Source organism: Triturus cristatus, chromosome 1_2, assembly GCF_964204655.1.
Source record: "Triturus cristatus chromosome 1_2, aTriCri1.1, whole genome shotgun sequence".
Classification (NCBI taxonomy): Eukaryota; Metazoa; Chordata; class Amphibia; order Caudata; family Salamandridae; genus Triturus; species Triturus cristatus.
The window spans coordinates 148,501,101-148,522,951 of NC_140580.1; positions in this window are offsets into that span (position 1 = coordinate 148,501,101).

The following is a 21,851-nucleotide window of genomic DNA, read 5'->3' on the forward strand; positions in this document are numbered from 1 at the left end:
ATTGACACCTCAATGGATGATACAGGACAGGCTCACGCCAAAGCAATAAACCTCCCTGAGAGCGGCTAATGGGCTGCAATGAGGACACTGTGTAGGAGCAGCAATCTTTACGGGAGATCTGCTGTCTCCTACCACTGGTCCAAGAAAGCTAATATGTGCAGCGATGTGTGATACTGAACTGAGTGATCTTACACTCATTCATCATGTGTAACAGTAATTATGAAATGGCAGCCACTGTACATGTGAGAAGCACCCATCTCCAGCTTGAGGAAAGGACTTATCCGTCATTGCTTGATTAAATGTCACATGCTGCAGGGGCAGGAAGAAGCTACTCACGTTTGGCATTGGGCAGGAAGAGGTGGAGAGGCGCGAGTTGGCCTGGGCATGCAGAGACTCCAGCGGGGTGGTGCTGAGGAAAGCGGTGTCTCGAGTGGGCCTGCTAAAGTCTCCTTGCCGCCATGATCAAGAAGTGCACTGTGTACTTGTCTTTGTGCTCAAGGACAGTGGAAGACAGAGGAAAACAGCTCAACACTTTCATTTGTTACCAGCACCTGCATGGGCAGAAAAAAGCTGTTCCTGCAAACAACGTGTCTCTCCACTAAGAAGCAGGAGTGAGGGGTTTGAGGCCGCTGCTACAAGGTCTGATACTGTGCCCATTCTGTTCTGCTGCCCCTTCTGCTGCATCTTGCCCTGATATTGTTTATCTTGTCATTGTGCTCTGTTATCACTGCCGTATTTGTTGTTTCTGCCCCCGCTTCTGTTGCTCCTTGCCCTAATATAGTTTATTTTGTCATTGTGCCCTGTCCTAACTGCCTTATTTATTCTGTTTCTGCTGCCGCCTCTGCTGCTTTCCTGCCCGGAAATTGTTTATTTTGTTATATTGCCCTGTTTTCTCTGTAGTATTTGTTCTATTGTCTGCATTGTTGTGCTGTAAGATACCTTCCCTGATTTATTTCATCTTCTGCACGAATATTCTGAGGTCTCAGGCTATAAGTTATATATAACTAAATCTGAAGTTATGCCTTTAAACAAATACTATTTTCCAGAGATGTTCTCAGACTCCAGGTTTTTCATGGGTTTCCAAACACCTTAAATGCTTGGGTATTCTATATTCTAATTCTATTAAAGATACCATCCACGCTAATCATAATGAAGTCGAAACAAAAGTAGCAACTATGTCTGAGCATTGGTGGCCTCTTTTTCTATGCTGGTGGGGCAGACTAGCAACCACCAAAATGATGATGTTATCAACTGTCAATTTTTATTTATCCATGCTATCTATTACTCATGCACGGTTATTTTTTAAATATCTTAATTCCTTATTATCACAATTTTTATGGAATAAATGGAAAGCACATATATCATTAGCCAAGCTACAAGAGTCTAAAGACTATGAGGTCAATATTCCAAATTGTAAGAAACGCCACTCTGCATTTACACTTAAATACATCTGGACAGCATCACATTCCACCCCGGCCATTAGGCATCTAATGGAACACCCTCTAGCCACTCCATTCTCCATTTGAGATTTGGTTTTCGCTTCACAGCCCCTAAAGTGTTTTTGCAAACCAATATTGACTCATTCTATTAGATTGGCCAAAACCATACTTATCAACTCGTCCTCAAGTTAGTAAAATTCTAATCCTCTCTGATTTGGTACAACAAACTTATCCGGCTACATAACAGAGTGCTTATTTGGGAAGATTGGGTTCACAAAGGGTTTATAACCATAGATCTGCTTTTCCTTGATGGGACCCTTCTTACCTTCCAAAATCTTCAATCAAAATACAGAATTCCCTCTAATTCCACCACCTGTTTCGAACACCTTATGGAGACTATCATACGTTTTTTTTCTTCTTCTCCTTTCACATTTTCTGAACATCCCACAACTTCTCTTGTTCCTAATTTCTCCTCGGGAGTTTCTTCCTTCCGTATCAATAAAACTTTGGACAACCAACACAGTACCAGTCTTAAGACTAAAGTAGAATTATGTTTGAAACATGCTCTCCAGCAAACCATTTTTCTTCAAAAATGGAACCACAGTTGGGCTAAAATACACTCTACTTCTCATTCAGTGTAGAAACTAGTGTTTCTACAATAGACTCTTTTTAACCCCTACTTCTCTTAACAGATTCAAACTCTCCACCAATAGTAATTGCTTGTCTTGTCAAAAAGATAATAGTGGCATCCTTCATATGTTCTTCGAATGTCCAAATGTGCATTCCTTTTGGTTACAAGTTTTGGGTAAGATATGTAATATTTGCTCTATAAATATACCATTTTACAACATATATATACCCAGGTGATTCATCATATATATGGCATTCGCAAACAATGGTTGGTAAGCTTGTCTACTAATAGCCATTGCGCTACAGATTATCACTTCTAATTGGAAGGACACTACTGAAACCTCATATACTGGATGGAGGAATATGATATTCTACAATCACAGACTTGATACAGCAAATGCTACTTCCACACCTCTGATGATCAAACGGGACTGACTATGGCAGCCATTTACGGCCTTCCTATCTAGACACTCTGTTACTTTTTCAGTTCCAGTCATTAACTATGACCTTTCTTGAAGGATAGATGGTTCAATTTGCTATATGTTAGCCTTGATATTAGGTATTGCAATGATATTATATACACTTACATATATATACCTTAATGAGGATCATTTCCCCTCTTATTCCTTTCATTTTTGCTCTCTTTTTCGTCTTTCTCTTTCCTCATCTTCTCTTCCTCTCTCTCCCCGTCACAAAATCCTCTCATAAAATGCTAATTTTTTTCTTTAAAGTTTATTTTAATAGTGCATCATGTTTAGGCTACTTCTATGTATTTTATACAATAGTAATTCATATCACGGCCACCTGAGACACTGTTATCTAGGATACAGAAGGCAAAACCGCCTAACAAGGCAACCATGTGCAAGGAGGGACAGTCCTCTGTAGTCTCCAGTGGGCATGTGTGTGGGGGTGTACAGGAAGAACCACCCACTAGATGCCAAAACCCAGTCTGTGGTAGTACCTACCTACTGCCATATTAAAAGGAGGGCCTTTCTCAGATTCACCGAGTATTACAGGAACTTTGTGGTGAACTACGAGAGTACAGATACCCCACTAACTGCTTTGACCTCCAAGAAGCAGCCTAGAAAAGTGATCTGGGCTGTGGGGGGTCAAAAAGCACTTGAGGAACTGAAGAAGGCACAATGCAATGTACTGTTCTGAAATATCTTGATTATGGTCAGCCTTTTATTGTACAAACTGATGCCTCTCACATGGGAGTTGGAGCTGTGTCAGCCCCACTGGATGACAAGGGTAGATAGCATCCTGTACCAATTATTAGTGGGAGATTACTACCCAGGGAGCCAAACTGGGCAGCAACTGAAAAAGAGTGTTTGCAATTGTGTGGCCCTAGAGCAAGTTCAACCCTTATTTGTTTGGCATTGGGTTTGTAGTGCAAAGTGATCATAAGCCATTAAAATTGTTGTTGGCTATGAAGGGAGAGCATTCCAAGATATTGAGATGGTCTATATGTATAGAATTTATGGCAGAATACAGAGCCTGAGTGATCCATGGGAAAGCCAATTAAATTTCCTGCCCTATTTACTGGGGTAGTCTCATCTGGGAGTGGCATTATTTGGGACAGAAAAGTCCCTTGCACAGTGATGGATGTATACCACTGTCCTTAATGCCCCAGCTGCGGAAATATCTTGATCCTTGGTAACCATTTTTGGCAGCCATCTTGTTTCTCGGTAGAAAAGAGAAGAAAAATGCGCAGAACGCAAAGGGGGCAGGGTAGAAACACCCTGACCCCCTAGGCCTGCTTAGGGGGTCCCACAAGGTCCCGCAAGGACCCCCAGGGCCAAAAATAAATAAATTGTGAAGTCACTGACCATGTCATGAGTGATGTAATAAGAAACGTCATCAGCAGTGCATTGCGGGGGCGCGAGTTATAGTTAGCTGAACTAACTATAACGGGGGAATTTCTATGGTTTTGTACATGTGAATTGTCCAGCTAACTATAACACCCTTGAAACCTATGTTTTTTTCTGTGAATATATATATATATATTACCTACTGGCGGTCACCAGTAGGTAGTTATAGTTAGGACCTATTTTCCATAGGAAATCCGCAACATTCTATTCCCAATAATTCTGGCCCCGGTTGACGAATCTTCGCAAAATTCTCCAAACTTTTGGCCAGCTCCGGTCTGCTCCTATCCTGAAAGTCTCCGGGTGATTCATCAAGCGGGGGCCGAGAAAAAAGGGGGGTCCCAAAACGTCTTTTCCCCATGCAATTTCCCATAGGACCTTTAGCCGCAGCTACAGCCCGAACTGCTGAACGGAATTACACCAAATTTGGCAAAGAGGTAGTCCTCAGTTCAGACTCATGCCTTTTGCTTACATTGTGTCAAACTGTTGAGTAGTTCCTGAGAAAATTAAAGTTAAAAGTACATATATATCTATGACCTTGGAGGATCCGCGCACCCTATGCGCACCCTGAGTGCACCTTCTGTGCACCCTGCGCGCACCCTCCCGATCACGCGCTGAATGCTAATTGGCTGTCAAGTGGTTGTCAACATTCGAAACCAGGAACTGTTGGCTGCCATTTTGTGCTTCGGTAGAAGCGAGGCTGAAGAAGTCTGTGAAATAAGTGTGTAAAACATATAAAGGGGGCAGGGTAGAAATACTCTGACCCTCTAGACCTGCTAAGGGGGTCCCAGAAGGACTCCCAGGGCCCCTTTTTTAAACGGCAAAATGAGCGCTGGGTGAGCGGATCCGGCCGTAAAAAAAAAAGAGTCAAATCCCGGGGTCAAAAAATGTAAAATTTATTGGGGGGCCCAGAGGGGCCCGCCAGCCCCGGGGACCGCTACCACCCGGGGCTACAAGATAAATGGGTGGGGGGCTCAACGGACCCCCAAGCCCCGGTGACCACCTCCCCCCGGGGCTTTATTTATTGAGGGAGGGGGGCTGAGTGGCCCCCCTCCTGGAGCCCTCGAGGGCCCTGAGGACCACCACCCCCCAGGGGCGGCTCCTGCAGTGTCCTGGGGTGCACACCCCCAGGACACTGTTGTTTGCTATGAGAGGGCGGGAGTCTCCCGCCTTCCCATAGCAAACTTTGTTTGGATTTTGAAAGAGAGAGCAGGGAAACCTACTCTTTCTTTCAAAATCCAAACCATATTGCTTTTCCACACGGGGAGCTGCATGTCAGCATTCGAAACCAGGAACTGTTGGCAGCCATTTTGTGCTTCGGTAGAAGCGAGGCTGAAGAAGTCTGTGAAATAAGTGTGTAAAACATATAAAGGGGGCAGGGTAGAAATACTCTGACCCTCTAGACCTGCTAAGGGGGTCCCAGAAGGACTCCCAGGGCCCCTTTTTTAAGCCCCCCAGGGTCGGCTCCTGCAGTGTCCTGGGGTGCACACCCCCAGGACACTGTTGTTTGCTATGAGGGGGCGGGAGTCTCCCGCCCTCCCATAGCAAACTTCGTTTGGATTTTGAAAGAGAGAGCAGGGAAACCTACTCTCTCTTTCAAAATCCAAACCATATTGCTTTTCCACACGGGGAGCTGCATGTCAGCATTCGAAACCAGGAACTGTTGGCAGCCATTTTGTGCTTCGGTAGAAGCGAGGCTGAAGAAGTCTGCGAAATAAGTGTGTAAAACATATAAAGGGGGCAGGGTAGAAATACTCTGACCCTCTAGACCTGCTAAGGGGGTCCCAGAAGGACTCCCAGGGCCCCTTTTTTAAACGACAAAATGAGCGCTGGGTGAGCGGATCCGGCCGTAAAAAAAAAAAGAGTCAAATCCCGGGGTCAAAAAACGTAAAATTTAATGGGGGGCCCAGAGGGGCCCGCCAGCCCCGGGGACCGCTACCACCCGGGGCTACAAAATAAATGGGTGGGGGGCTCAACGGACCCCCAAGCCCCGGTGACCACCTCCCCCCGGAGCTTTATTTATTGAGGGAGGGGGGCTGAGTGGCCCCCCTCCTGGAGCCCTCGAGGGCCCTGGGGACCACCACCCCCCAGGGTCAGCTCCTGCAGTGTCCTGGGGTGCACACCCCCAGGACACTGTTGTTTGCTATGAGAGGGCGGGAGTCTCCTGCCCTCCCATAGCAAACTTCGTTTGGATTTTGAAAGAGAGAGCAGGGAAACCTACTCTCTCTTTCAAAATCCAAACCATATTGCTTTTCCACACGGGGAGCTGCATGTCAGCAGCTCCCCATGTGGAATAGCAATGCCGGCTCCCGAAGGACGCGGGGAGCCGTCTGGGACCGTGGAGGCGTTGGGGCTCCCCCCGCGGTTCCCAATGTTTTTTATAAGCCCGGGGGATGGGGTCCCCGGGGAAAATAAAAATGAGTGATAGGGGCTAGTTTTTTTTTACGGTAAAATTAGGAATCGCGCATCCAGTGCGGCTCTCAGCGCTGCCCCCTGGTGTGCACACGTTGGGTGCACGACTCCTATCGCGTTGGGTGCACGATTCCGCTTGCAGTTCCTGGTGTGTACACGTTGGGTGCACGATTCCTCTCACGTAGGGTGCGCGATTCCTAACGCGTTGGGTGTGCGACTCCAAGCCAAAAAAAATTTTTTTTTTTTTAGATAAACATCAAGCTTATGTGTTTCGATCTTGAGTGGCTCTAAAAAGAGCCGTTGTGTTCATTGAGAGTTTTTGGTACTTATAAGTACCTATACAGAGTCTAAAGTTGTTGAGGAAGACTCTGTTACCCTCATCAGTAAAATGTACACCATCTCTCCTATAGATGTCTTGCATATTAAAACGCAGATTGTTGTTGTAAATGGACCCCATTCTATAGTCTCGGAGAAAAGCAGAAACAGATTTATTCACATGTTTCCTAGCTTTCTCAATCCGTGGACAAAAATGATTGGACCAGTTCCATTTCTGCCATTGGCATATGTTAGAATAGACAAAGGCAGTTTGGGTGAAAAGTGAAATCAATTCTGCAAAGGTGTCCTTGATAAGCATTTCCAGACCTACCCCAGTCAAAGTGCCTAGGTCATTGCCACCACAGTGCACAATTATGAGATCAGGGAGTTAGAGATGCAGAAAGGATTTTACCAATGGCATCAATTGGTGCCACTTTAAACCTCTCTGTCCAATCCATTTAATGTCTACATTTGGCAAACCTAGGTCTTTGTGAATGCCTTTGTTTTCTGCATACCTTTGGTACCAGAAAATATAGCTTTGTCCCACAATCTACACTCTAAGCATCTTGAAGGGAGGTCTGGATGCAATCAGATGGTCCCTATAAATGAAATGGCAGTTTGAAAAGTAAGATTTTTCTAAAATGGTGGATAAGATGCAGTTTTGACAAAAGAAAAGAAATGATTGGTTGTTTGACAACATTCTACACTGAAAACTAGGGTGCATGTTTCTGTTTTTTAAACGCATGATTCTTATTGGTTAACAAAAACTGATTGAAAGGAACATTATATAGGATAAGCTGATATGTTGAAAAGTCAAGCACACGTGCTGTTTTGATTAGCAACATTGTGTGCTGAACTTGTGACCTGTGTGCTCAGTTAAGTGTTCCATGAACTGTTTCTATGGTAACGGGTAGAAGGCAGATTGTGTGTAGGGTTATAATTTATGTCATTTGGAAAGGGTTGAAATGTGTAACCAATAGAAATGTGTGTTTGATTTTGAATAAATGTGGGAAGGAATGTGATTTGGTGTTTACATGTATATGTGTGCAAAATGAGAGAGAAACATTGCCATTCTTTGGTTTTGCTGACAGGTGCACAGTGCAGAGATTCTGTATAAGAAAATCTGGTGTGTGACTGACATACTTCTTAATCTACAAAACAACTTGAAAGGTGAGTTTTTTAATTGTGAGGGGATGTATGTGGTCCATTTTGATTTTAATCACACTAATGTGTTTCTCCTGCTAAAGTGCAGGGAGTACATTTTTTTGTCTAGAATCTTATTGTCAGTGTGTGTGCATTTAGAAACCATCCTGTGATAAGCATTTGTGTTTTTCATGTGTTTGCAGACAGATAACTGCTGATTTCATGTTTTGGTAGAATTAGAAACCAGTCATTGTTTATGTATTTGCAAAATGAGTCAAGTTTCCACACTAAAATGCAGTACTCCTTCTGGATTATGAAATGTGTTTTGATAAAATGCAAGGGATAGTGTTGTTTGTCTAGAATCACACAGTGAGTCTGTGTGCATTTCGGAATCATTTTGAGAGAAACATTTTGGTACTAATGTGTAGTAGAAAAGTTTGTGCAATGGGTGCAGTCACCTTACATCTTGTAGACTAGTGAATGTATTTTTGTAAAATGCAAGGGATAGTGTTGTTTGTTTAGAATCACACAGTGAGTCTGTGTGCATTTAGGAATCATTCTGACAGAAGCACTCTATACAAGTGTGTAGTATACATTTTTGTGGAATGTGTGCAGTCACCTTACGTCTTGTAGACTACTAAATGTGTTTTTGTAAAATGCAAGGGATATTGTTGCTTGTCTAGAATCACACTGTGAGTCTGTGTGCATTTGCGCAACCATTGTGAGAGAAGCATTTGGTTACATCGGGTATTTGCTCAGAGATGACTGTTTTAAAATCGGTCATGTTGTCAAGTTTTAGTAGTATTAGAAGCCAGTCATTGCTCATGGATTCACAAAATTAGTCAGGCTTTCACAGTAGTGTGCAGTATTGAAATATATAGAATCTCTGCAGTCACTTCACCCCTTCCACAATAGTGAATGTGTTTTGGTAAAGTACAAGGAATAGTGTTGTTTGTCTAGAATCACACTGTGAGTCTGTGCGCATTTGGGAACCAATGTGAGAGAAGCATTTGGGTGTTTCATGTTTTGGCAGACACATAAGTGCTTAAAACCTATCCTATTTTTACATTTTGATAGAAATAGAAACCATTTATTGTTTATGTGTTTGTAAAATGAGTCAGGCTTATACACTAATGAGCAGTAGTAAAATATGTGGAATGTGTGCAGTCACATTACCTCTTCAAGAATAGTAAATGTGTTTTTGTAAAATCCAAGGGATACTGTTTGTTTTCTAGAATCACACTGTGAGTCTGCGTGCATTTAGAAACTGTACTGAGAGAAGGATTTGGGTATTTCATGTGTTTGCAGACACATAACTGCTTAAAAACCTATCCTGTTCTCATACTTTGGTAGAATTAGAAACCAGTCATTGGTTAGGTATTTGAAAAAAGAGTCAGGGTTCTACAATTATGTGTAGTAGTACAATATGTGGATTGTGTGTACTCCATTTACCAATTCCGGACAAGAAAATGTGATTTGGTAATATGCATGGGATAGTGTTTGTTGTCTAGAATCACACTGAGAGTCTCTATGCATTTAGGAACCATTCAGAGAGAAGATTTTGGGTCCTTTATGTCTTTGCATACACATAACTGCTTAAAAATCTCTAATCATTTAGTCAGTGCCCAAGTACTCATATACTGATCCAGGCCTTAGCACATGGATTGATTCAAACGCCTATCCACTATGCATGCAGGCCTCTAACCACCTACATACTTGTCTTTCACACCTTCAATACCCCAGTCAGCATTCATACAGTTCCCGCAAACACCCTGTCACTCCCCTTACAGTCCTCCAGTGACTCATTCAGCACCATGTACTAATCCATTTACTGCGCCAAAAAACAAACACTTAGAAATTCACCCAGGCACTCTCCTTGCAATAGTCTAATCATTCAGTCAGTACCCAAGTACTAATGGAGTGAGGTAGGCCTTAGCATATGGATTGATTCAAATGCCTATCCACTATGCATGCAGGACTCTAACCACCTACACAATTGTCTTTCACACCTTCAATTGCCTAGTCAGTATCTATATACTCCAATAAACACCCTGTCACTCCCCTTGAACACCTCCAGTGACTCATCCAGCACCATGTGCTAATCTATTCAGTGCGCCAAAATCCAAAAACTTAAAAGATTCACCCAGGCACTCTCCTTGCAGTACTCTAATGATTCAGTCAGTACCCAGGTACTCATGCAGTGAACCAGGCCTTAGCACATGGACTGCTTCAAACGTCTATCCACTATGTATGCAGGCCTCGAACCACCTACACACTTGTCTTTCACACCTTCAATACCCCAGACAGTATTCATACAGTTCCTGCAAACACCCTGTCACTCCCCTTACACTTCTCCAGTGACCCATTCAGCACCATGTAGTAATCCATTGACTGCACCAAAACCCAACCACTTATAAATTCACCGAGGCACTCTCCTTGTAGTACTCTAATGATTAAGTCAGTACCCAGGTACTTATGTAGTGAACCCGGCCTTAGCACATGGACTATTTCAAACGTCTATCCACTATGAATGCAGGGCTCTAACCACCTACACAATTGTCTTTAACACCTTCAATTGCCCAGTCAGTATCTATATACTCCAATAAACACCCTGTCACTCCCCTTGCACACCTCCAGTGACTCATCCAGCACCATGTACTAATCTATTCACTGCGCCTAAACCCAAGATTCATCCAGGCACTCTCCTTGCAGTATTCTAATGATTCAGTCAGTACCCAGGTACTCATGCAGTGACCCAGGCCTTAGCCCATGGACTGTTTCAAACGTCTGTCCAGGCCTCTAACCACCTACACACTTGTCTTTCACACCTTCAATAACCCAGACAGTATTCATACAGTTCTTGCAAACAACATGTCACTCCCCTTAGACTCCTCAAGTGACTCATTCAGCACCATGTAGTAATCCATTTACTGCGCCAAAACCCGAACACTTATAAATTCACCCAGGCACTCTCCTTGCAATACTCTAAACATTCAGTCAGTACCCAAGTACTAATGGAGTGAGGCAGGCCTTAGCACATGGATTGATTCAAACGCCTATCCACTATGTATGCAGGCCTCTAACCACCTACACAATTGTCTTTCACACCTTCAATTGCCTAGTCAGTATCTATATACTCCAATAAACACCCTGTCACTCCCCTTGCACACCTTCAGTGACTCATCCAGCACCTTGTAGTAATCTATTCACTGCGCCAAAACCCAAAAACTTAAAAGATTCACCCAGGCACTCTCCTTGCAGTACTCTAGTGATTCAGTCCGTACCCAGGTACTCATGCAGTGACCCAGGCCTTAGCTCATGGACTGCTTCAGACATCTGGCCAGTATGCATGCAGGCCTCTACCCACCTACGCACTTGTTTTTAACACCTTCAATACCCCAGTCAGTATTCATACAGTTCCCGCAAACACCCTGTCACTCCCCTTACACTTCTCCAGTGACCCATTCAGCACCATCTACTAATCCATTCACTGCGCCAAAACCCAACCAGTAATAAATTCACCCAGGCACTCTCCTTGTAGTACTCTAATGATTCAGTTAGTACTGAGGTACTTATGTAGTGAACCCAGCCTTAGCACATGCACTGCTTCAAACGTCTATCCACTATGCATGCAGGCCTCTAACCACCTACACACTTGTCTTTCACATCTTCAATACCCCAGTCAGTATTCATACAGTTCCCGCAAACACCCTGTCACTCCCCTTACACTCCTTCAGTGATTCATTCAGCACCATGTAGTAATCCATTTACTGCGCCAAAACCCAAACACTTATAAATTCACCCAGGCACTCTCCTTGCAATACTCTAATCATTCAGTCAGTACCCAGGTACTTATGTAGTGAACCCGGCCTTAGCACATGGACTACTTCAAACGTCTATCCACTATGCATGCAGGCCTCTAACCACCTAAACAATTGTCTTTCACACCTTCAATTGCCCAGTCAGTATCTATATACTCCAATAAACACCCTGTCACTCCCCATGTACACCTCCAGTGACTCATCCAGCACCTTGTACTAATCTACTCACTGCGCCAAAACCCAAAAAATTAAAAGATTCATCCAGGCACTCTACTTGCAGTACTCTAATGATTCAGTCAGTACCCAGGTACTCATGCAGTGAAACATGCCTTTGTCCAAGGACTGCTTCAAATAACTATCCACTATGCATGTAGTGGTCTAACCACTTTCACACTTGTGCTTCAGGCCTACAATTCCACAGTCACTATGCATACACTCCAGCAAACACACTGTGACTGCTGTTGCAAACCCATAGTGAGTCTTTCAGTACCATGTAGTAATCTATTCAGTAAAGTAAAACTCAACCAACTATGAATTCACCCAGTGTCTCTCCTTATAGTACTGTAATCATTCAGTCAGTAAGTATGTACTCATGCAGTGAGGTGGGCTTTAGGGCATGAACTGCTTCAAACTAGTATGCACTTAGCATGTAGTGGTGTAACCAATGTCACACTTGTGCTTCAGGCCTACTATTCCCCAGTTACTATACATACACTCCAGCAAACACAGTGTGACTGCTGTTGCAATCCCATAGTGACTCTTTCAGTACCATGTAGTTAAACATTCACTGAAGTAAAACTCAACCAATTATGAATTCACCTAGTGTGTCTCCTTATAGTACAGTAATCATACAGTCAGTATGCATGTACTCATGCAGTGAACCAGGCTTTAGGACATGGAGTGCTTCAAACTGCTATGCACTATGCATGAAGTGGTCTAATCACTTTTATGCTTGTGCTTCAAGCCTATAAATATCGTAGTCAGTATTTATATAAAATGTGTTTGTCTAGTAATAGAAAAGTATAATTTATAAAGATATTATTATACGTTTATTTATGATTAATTTTTACAGATACTGTTTATCACCATTAAAATAAAGTAATCATGCCGGACAAAGTATGAAAAAGAAAAGAATAGAAAAAGGGCAGTTACTTGAAGAAAAATCAACCACAAGTATTGGATAAACAACATAATGTGGATAAAAAGAATAAATCTTCTGGTAAGATCACAAAGCAATTTAATAAAAATGTTTGTAGGACCAGACAGAATGTACAGAATGTTGAAACCTCTGAGAATGCTTGAAATAGAAAAAATACTCAAAATATTAGGAAAAGAAAAAAATCAAATGGACAGTTAAAGGACACGAAGTATGGTAAAAGAAGACAAAATCAGTATAAAGAAATACGCAAAAAATTATTTTACAAGAAAGTAGTACATAATTTGCTGAAAGATACGAAGAAATATAAAAAGAGAGCTCTATTTTATAAAAACATGTCCAGATGTGAAGAAATCTATGAACATTACAGTGTACATCCACTTCATTCCAAAGAAGTGATGGGGAATACGATTGAGTTATTCCAAATGAAAAAAGCAAAAGGAAGTCCCATGAGTGTATGGGAAGAGAGCTTGGAAGCTCGTTGTTTCCCGCAGTTGTTTCCAACAGGAAAAGGTGGACGATATGATGAACGTCCTGTGCAGATTCCTGCATCTGAATATCGGACAACAAGATTATATGCAGAAGATCCAAGATTTCGACAATGTATCCCTTATATGTTTCATCTTCTGTTTGAAAGTTACTTGTCTGGACTTTCATATGCAGTAAATCACATTTTAAAAACTGGAGTGCATCTGCAAAATGTAACTGCAAAGGATTTTATGGATAAAGTGCATCAGAGAGATGATCATTTAGAATCTCAGTTGATTAATCTGATGGCATGTCAGCGTAGGACTAATGAATATTGGTACCGCCGTCATGGAGAACTGAAATGTATGCTACGGAACTTAGGAACTCCTACATGGTTCCTTACACTAAGCTGTGCTGAGTACGCTTGGGATGATTTACTTGAATTTCTTCGAGAGGCAAATTCCAATATAAAACATATTGAATACAAGACACCTGGAGAAGTGTGCTCTTTTGATCCTGTTAATGTATGCAGATATTTCAATCATAGATTTGAAGCTATGATGTATTTCATCTGCAATAAAAAGAATCCTCCTCTTGGAGAAGTTGTGGATTTCTTTTGGAGAAAGGAGCATCAAGCAAGAGGTGCTCCTCATATACATATGTTGTTATGGATCTAGGACGCCCCCAAATTTGGAACAGATTCAGATGATACTGTTTTGTCTTTCATTGAAGAATATGCCACATGTGCTGTACCCAAAAGCAGAGAAGATAAAAACTTAAAACAACAAGTCTCACGATTCCAAAGCCATAGATGTGGAAAATACTGTTGATGAAAGTACAAGTCTAAGGATAAGTTCTATACCAAATGTCGTTTTGCATTTCCACGTCCTGTATTAACCAAAGGAAGAGTGAACAGTTTTATGTCAGCTATGCGACATACCATCATAAGAAAATCTCCGAAAAATACATACAACTTAAGAAGAAGCGACGAGTCAAAATACATAAATGACTACAATCCAGTTATTTTATCCATGTGGAACGCTAACATGGATATTCAGTATGTTGTGGACAATTCCATTGCTGTTGCTCGATATGCAACGCCCTACATTACTAAATCAGAAAAGACGGAATTGAAAGAAATGTGGGAAGAGATTTCTCACAAGAAGACTCTAAGTAAGAAATTATACAGTTTCAGTTTGAAGATGTTATCGCATCGAGAAATTGGAGCATTTGAATGCTCAGATCGGTTATCATCTGCAAGTCTATACTCCAAAAGTAGAAGAATCATTTGGGTGAGTCTAGGTCTTGCAGAAATGCGAAATCGGGTACTGAAATCTGTTCAAGAAATTGAATATTTAGCAGAAAAAGAACCAGAAAGTACAGATATTTTGAAAACGAATATGTTGGACACATATTACCCAAACAGAAGTCATCATCTTGAGAACATGTGTCTCTATGAAGTGCTGCAAAACTACACTTTTAAACAGAATACTACAGAGAACCTCAATGATGGAAAATATGAAGTCATTGGTTACGAAGGATGTTTGGTGAAACAAAGGAAAGGAAATTTGATTAATCACAGGAAGCTAAGTTGCGACACTGCAGATAAAAGGGAATTTTACTATTTAGCCCTTTTGCAAATGTTCAAACCGTGTCATTCAGAACTGGAATTACTTGGAGATTTTCAGAGCTATGAAGATTCATTTAATGCTTCTAAAGATAGCATACAATGCAGTGCTTTTGAAAATTATGTGAAAATGTTGAATGATGAAATTGATCAAGAAGCTACAATTGCAGCTGAGATTGCTAGAGACAGTTCTCAAGACAGTCAAAGTTCTGCTGCACTGAGTCAAGATCCACTAGGACAACCAATTGTTGAAAATGAAGCAGCAATTACCATGAATGAGGTGGAAACCGCAATGCATCAAACTCAAGAAGATGAAATGGAGTTAGCAAACTTGGAAGAACAGCTAAATGCTGATCAGAAACAAATATGTCAGCAAGTGAGACAACAGATTGACCATGGATTACTTCATGAAAAGAAAGAGTGCTTATGCACATCATTTCAACCTATCCGAATGTATGTGAGTGGACAAGCTAGAACAGGAAAAAGTTTCTTAATTAAAGTAATTACAAGTTATCTACAGAAAACGAGTCGCATTTGTCTTGTGTTGTCACTGCTCCAACTAGGTTGGCAGCACATAACATTGAAGGAATTACTTTACATTGTTTACTAATGCTACCAGTAGAGCATGAGAACAAATTGGAATACCACAAGCTATCTGGAGAAGCTTGTTGTGAAGTTTCAAGAGTCCTGAAGAAAATGAAACTTCTCATTATTGATGAGGTAAGCATGGTTTCAAACTTAATGCTTGCCTTTGTGCATTTAAGAATGCAGCAAATTCTTAAAACAGAGTATGACGTGTTATTTGGAGGAAAACACGTCATAGTGTTTGGAGATCTACTTCAACTGACTCCTGTAAAAGGACAACCAGTATTTAAAACACTTGCGCATGAAGACACCAGAAAGTCTCTGGGTAGTGTTGGAAACGTGAACATTTGGTCATATTTTGAATACAAAGAACTGATGAAAAATATGCGACAGGCAAATGATGCTGAATATCGAAGTATTCTTCAAGATATAAGAATTGGACATCTGACAGAACATGGCAAACAAGCTTTGCAGAGTGAATTCCTTTCCAATTTGTTTCCAAATGAAAATGTAGTTCCTGAGACAATATACATGAAAATTTCAGAAAATAAATCTGTAATCTGCTTAATGCCAACACTGCGCGAGTGTTCTATATTCAACGAAGAACTATTGAAACTGGAAAATGAAGAAATTATAAAAATGGAAGCCATCGAAAAAATAGACCATGAAGGAATCACTATTATTTTGATGGGAAAATTGAAAACAAAACTGGATTCTTTAGAAAAAAAGATATCTAAAACGGCTGGTTTAGAAAAGAATCTATATGCACGTATAAACTGTGGGGTAATTTTAATGCGTAATTTGGATGTAGAAAAAGGTTTAGTTAATGGAGCAATGGGTAAAGTTGTGGATTTTGTTAATTATCAGAAAAAAGATGGAATTGAATTTTTAAAAATTAAATTAAATTTGATCAGATTGAAGAAGTTTAAGAAATTTGTCATTGTTCAGTTCATTTTTTGCTTGTTAAAGATTTACATGTCCGTAGGAAACAATTTCCATTTTCTCTGGCATACGCAGTGACTATTCATAAATCTCAAGGATTAAGTGTAGACAGTGCATTGGTGAATATTGGATCTACTGTGTTTAAAGAGGGTATGGCATATGTTGCTTTGTCGCGAGTCAGAACATTATCTGGTTTGTTTTTGATTGATTTTGATGACACAAATGTTACTGCAGATGCAAACTGTGTAAAAGAGTATAATAGGTTAATTTAGGTCAATATCCTGTATTTGAAAAGCGTGTGGTTGGTCGAAAACGAAAGTATGAGAATATCTGTACTGAAGGTGTAGAGAAGGGAGAAAACAAGATAATGTTGTCATTGCAAGCAAAAAGAAAAAGGACACTGTTGAAGAGATTGTTGTTTATCAGTTTGAAAATAGTTCAGGTGTCAACTGCTATGCTAATGTTGTGGTCAATGTTGTTTTTTATCTTGAAGGTTTGCAACAGCAAATTATGCAGAATCGGGAAAAAAGATTTTGTTCCTTGTTGCATTCTGTTTATGAAAAATTGAGAACTGATACAAGTAAAATACAAACTGTTTCTGATGTTCGTAATCTTTTGGATGTATGTTCTGGTTCTACACAATTTACGCAAAATATCCAACAAGATGCTCAGGAATTTCTAATGTATATGCTCACCATTTTAGAAAATGAAGGTGTAGAAATAGAAAATATTTTTGGCCTTTGTTACAAATGGGAACATCATTGTGAAAATTGTATGTATACATCTAGCACTAATGTAGACACTGAAAGATTTCTATATTTAACATTACCGGACTGTAAATCAGTGTCTTTCAATACATTAGTTAAAGCTGCAAATCAAAACATGGAGTGTAGCCAATGTAAATCAGAAATATTATCAACATTATTTATACAAAGATATGGACAATATATAATTTTAATGATGCAACGTTGTACAGCTGATGGAAGAAAATTGGACACTTTAATAAAACATGTTGTAGCAACTCAACTATCAATATCAGGAAGGACTTTTGTAGCAGTTGCAATAATTTTCCATGATGGTCCTTCCACAACATCTGGACATTACACTGCCTATCTAAAATGTGACAAAGGCTGGACACTTTGTAATGATGCCCAGTTGGTTTTCAAACAACGTTTACCTAGTGAAATACCAAATTCCTATTTTTAAAGCCAAAGTTTTAGGAAGATAATTCAGCCTCTGAGGAATTTATTATTATAATTTAATAGGATTGCCATTGGACAATTTACATAAAAAAAGTGCAAAAATACCATTTGGCCTCAAGAAAAGGTATATGTTTGAATTATGGACTTTTTCTTACACATTGACTCGGTGTATATTTTAAAGCAACAACATTTACAGTGTTTATAAATTGAAGTTATAACATTTTCTTAGCAGTAAGCATTTTATATATGTGGTTTTGTATTTTCTGGTATTTTACTGAGAATAGATTGTTGGTTTTTTTTAAACAATCTTTTTGATTGTTTTTTTTGCCCGCTGTTATGTGATGAGTACGATTGAAATCACTATTTCTAGTGAAATTCAATATATTCTGAGAACAGCAAAAAAGGCAAACAAATTACTTTGTTTAAATGATGCTGTGTTGTTAAAAATGTATTATTACATGTTATAACTATTTTGTCTTTTCTTTCACAGATCCTAATTCTTAAATAAGCAATTTACCCCAATTTACATTACAAAAAACATCTGAAAAAAATGTGTACTATTTTTTATTTCTATTGCTGTTAACTAAATATCAATATGCACAATGGGCAGATCTGCAAGAAGCTACAAAGTTTGAATACGTTTTTCAAAACACCCTGTTTATACCTATGTAGTTTTGGAATCTCCCTGTCATAGGATATCATGTGACCTGAAAAAAAACAGATTTGAGTGGTTCATAATATTTCCCATTGTACCTATTGAAGAACATCAATCATTTCAATCATTCTTCTTTGAGCATCTTTGTAGACAAAACTCTGTGCTTACCTCCTATCATTCGCAAGCAATTTTCCAAAAAGAAATATGTCACTTTTTGTAACATAGTTATAGCGCAAGACACTCTTTCATGTTTACAAAGAGAGGAAAAGGCACTCTGTGTACCTTTTCTTCTCCATGTAAATACGACCTCATCATACACACCACTTTGTGTTGAAAAGGCGTTCTATAAGTGTTGCTGTGCGTGATTGCACAGAATACTCATAGAACAAGACTCATCTCCAGATTTATCAAAAATCATAAATCTAGACATGTGTGTGAATGCTGCACCATCCTCCAATTGGTGTAGCAAGGCACAACAAGGAGAATTGTTTTCATTTCTCCTCATTTTTTATCTTTCAATACATGCTACAATGCTCAGCATACATTGAAAGCGAAAAATGCCTTTACTGATTGTTTTTGTACAGGAAGGTGTGTCTTCCTGCACAAAAACAAACTCCACATGACACAGATATCCTTGCACCATGGTGCAAGGGTGCCTGTGTCACCACATGGCTGCAGTTTAAGCAGCCGTGCAGAGAGAAGCATAGACTTGCAACATATTTATGTACATATGTTGCATCCCTGTGCTTCGGAAGTACCACAGCTCACTGCAGTTAAAGAGGTTACTGTGTGATGCTGCAGCACTTCCTCATAGTTCGGCACTTATACATTCACCATACACTACTAATACATTTGTTCAGTCCATTATGCACTACACATACATTCATCTAAACTTTCACACACTAACATACAAATATAGCTCTTTTTTTAAACCAGAAAAGTTAGTTCTGACAAGAACTCTTTTATTCTTCTTTTTTGTTTTATACTTTTTTTTTGATTTTCTGAACAATTTTTAGATTTTTTTGGTTTTTCTTGAAAAATGAAAAAAACAGAACTGGAGGAACAAAACAAAGAACTTCAGGGGGAAAAAAAATAATCTAACAACGATGGTTCTCTTGCAACCTGCAAATTAAATCAATAGACTGTTCTCCGTAGCATAGGATTTTGTTACACTTCAAGCAGTGCACTTTGACTGTTGCAAACTGAGGACGTATATCCAGGTGTTGTTCAGATGGATCCGTCCAAGAAGTACTTGGTTGTGATGCTTGTGAAGGTGCTGGAAGAACTCTCATTCTTCGGCACTCTTCACGTGCCAGGTTTACTGGATGCAAAGTTTGGAGATGCTTCTTCATACTGGCTGTACCACATGAGTACTTCTTTGTCGGATCTCCACAGGACAGCACTCTCTGACATATTTTGCATGTCAGTTTGGTGGCATTTGTCTTCGTTTGTCCCTCTGGGAAAGTAAAAAATTTCCAGACAACAGATGTATATCTTTCAGGGCGTGGTGGTCCAGCCAAAAATTCAACTTCTGATGAATGTTGAGATGCTGGTGATGCCTGCTGCCCTGAAGCCATTGTTTTTTTTCACAAAAAGTTTGAACTAAGTGTCAACTTGGCCAAAAAATTTCTTCTAAGCACAGAGTTGCTCCTCCAAAGAAGGTCTAAGAAGAATGATTGAAATGGGTGGGGTCTTTCAATAGTTAGTATAGGAAGTCTAATGAACCAATCAAATCTCTTTTTTTCAGGTCACATGGGATCCGCACACCCTGCGCATAGGCAGCACGCACCGAGCGCAAATTCGTGAAATTGTATTTAAAAGTAATATAGGTTGATTAAAAGTAAAAATATATTAATTTTATGAGTAGATAGATAATACTTTATTCGAGTTCAGATTCATGAAATCATAAAAGTAACATGTTCATATATAGACAAAAGTAAACCACAATAAAAATGTTGTTACACAGAACATAAATAAATTACCTAAAAATTGATTAAACTTTTCCTTTTTCTTAAAATACTTTTTAAAAAGCCCAGCATTATTGACACACAGTATTCGTCTTGTAAAGATACTAAAAACAATAAGGCGGGCCGACAGTGTCTCCATGAACCATGTTTTTTTAAAAATGGCTTAATCCATCTAGATCTTTCTATCGAATAAAATTTGCACAAACAGATTACATGTAGAGTTGATTGGGTAGATAAATTGTCACACGGGCAATTACATAATTTTCTTGCCCAATCCTTAACTGCAGGGAAGGAGACTAGGCGGAAGAAGACGTCGAACCTTAGCCTGGTGAGCAAAAAACGGTCAAAGCCCACCTGACACATGTTAAGTATGGTTGAATGTCATTAGAAACCAGTGTAAGTTGATGTTGCAATACAAGGTTCTTATTAAATTCAACGCCTAATCTAAGTGACTCAACATGAGACCAACATATCTCCTTCAAATCCTTTCTTGTTAGACTGCACATGGTCTCCGGTTGAAAGTAAAACTCTGGTCTGCCAAGGTCCCTTGTGAATTGACAAATATACTTCAACCAGGGTATCGTAAGTGCTTTATCCAATCCCATACAGTCTTTAAGGATATCTCTATTTAGCGTTAAAGCTGGAGAAGTCCATACCCTATACCAAAGCAGAACAGGTTGTATACTAATCAGATCGCTCACATGGCGCATACCTAGCTCTGCGTGACAGTTAAAAACAGGGGAGCTAGCAGGGGTTGCCAAGATAAATCTTAAAAATGCATTCTCTACCCTTTGTATTGAGGAGAAATTATTATTAATCCCCCAAATGCCTGCCCCATAAATGGCTATACTGATGCACTTGGCTTGATAGATTTTTAACAATATTGCAGGTGGTCTCTTCCCCAACTTTTTCGAGAAGATCATAAGTGCAGCAGTAGCTTTTTTAAACGACAATGTCCTGTTTCTAATAGCTGGCCCCCAGGACCCCTTTTCCTCGAGGACTATTCCCAGGTAGGAAAATATTTTAGAAGGGGCAAGTTCCTCTTTCCCTGCAAACAAACGACACGCTCTTTTCTTACCACTACCACAAGTCATTACAAATGATTTGGAAACATTCAGCTTTAACCCCCTGTTATCCATAAAATTTATATAAGTGTCCAAAGCAGTTTGGAGGCCTCTTTGCGTCCGGGACATGATCACTGCATCATCCGCGTATAGTAGGGACGCAATTTGGTGCTGATTGGCCTGAGGGGAATCGCGTACTGCAGCGGTCAGAACATTTTCTAGGTCGTTGGTATACAGGTTAAACAACAGTGGGGCGAGTACGCAACCTTGTCTTACACCCCTTTTTACATAAAAGGGCTTAGTGCATTCACCATTTAAACCATGTCTAACCTTTGCCCTAGCGCCAGCATACAGCTGTCTTAGAAAGGAAATAATTACTTCATCAACCTTCATGTCACTCAAGATCTGCCACAATCGATTATGAATGACACAGTCGAAGGCCGCGCTTAGGTCAACGAACACGACAAAGAGTTTGCCCTCTTTGGCCTGGGTATATTTGCCAACTAATGACGTGAAATTAAGAACCTGTTCTACAGTGCCGCAGCCCTTACGAAAGC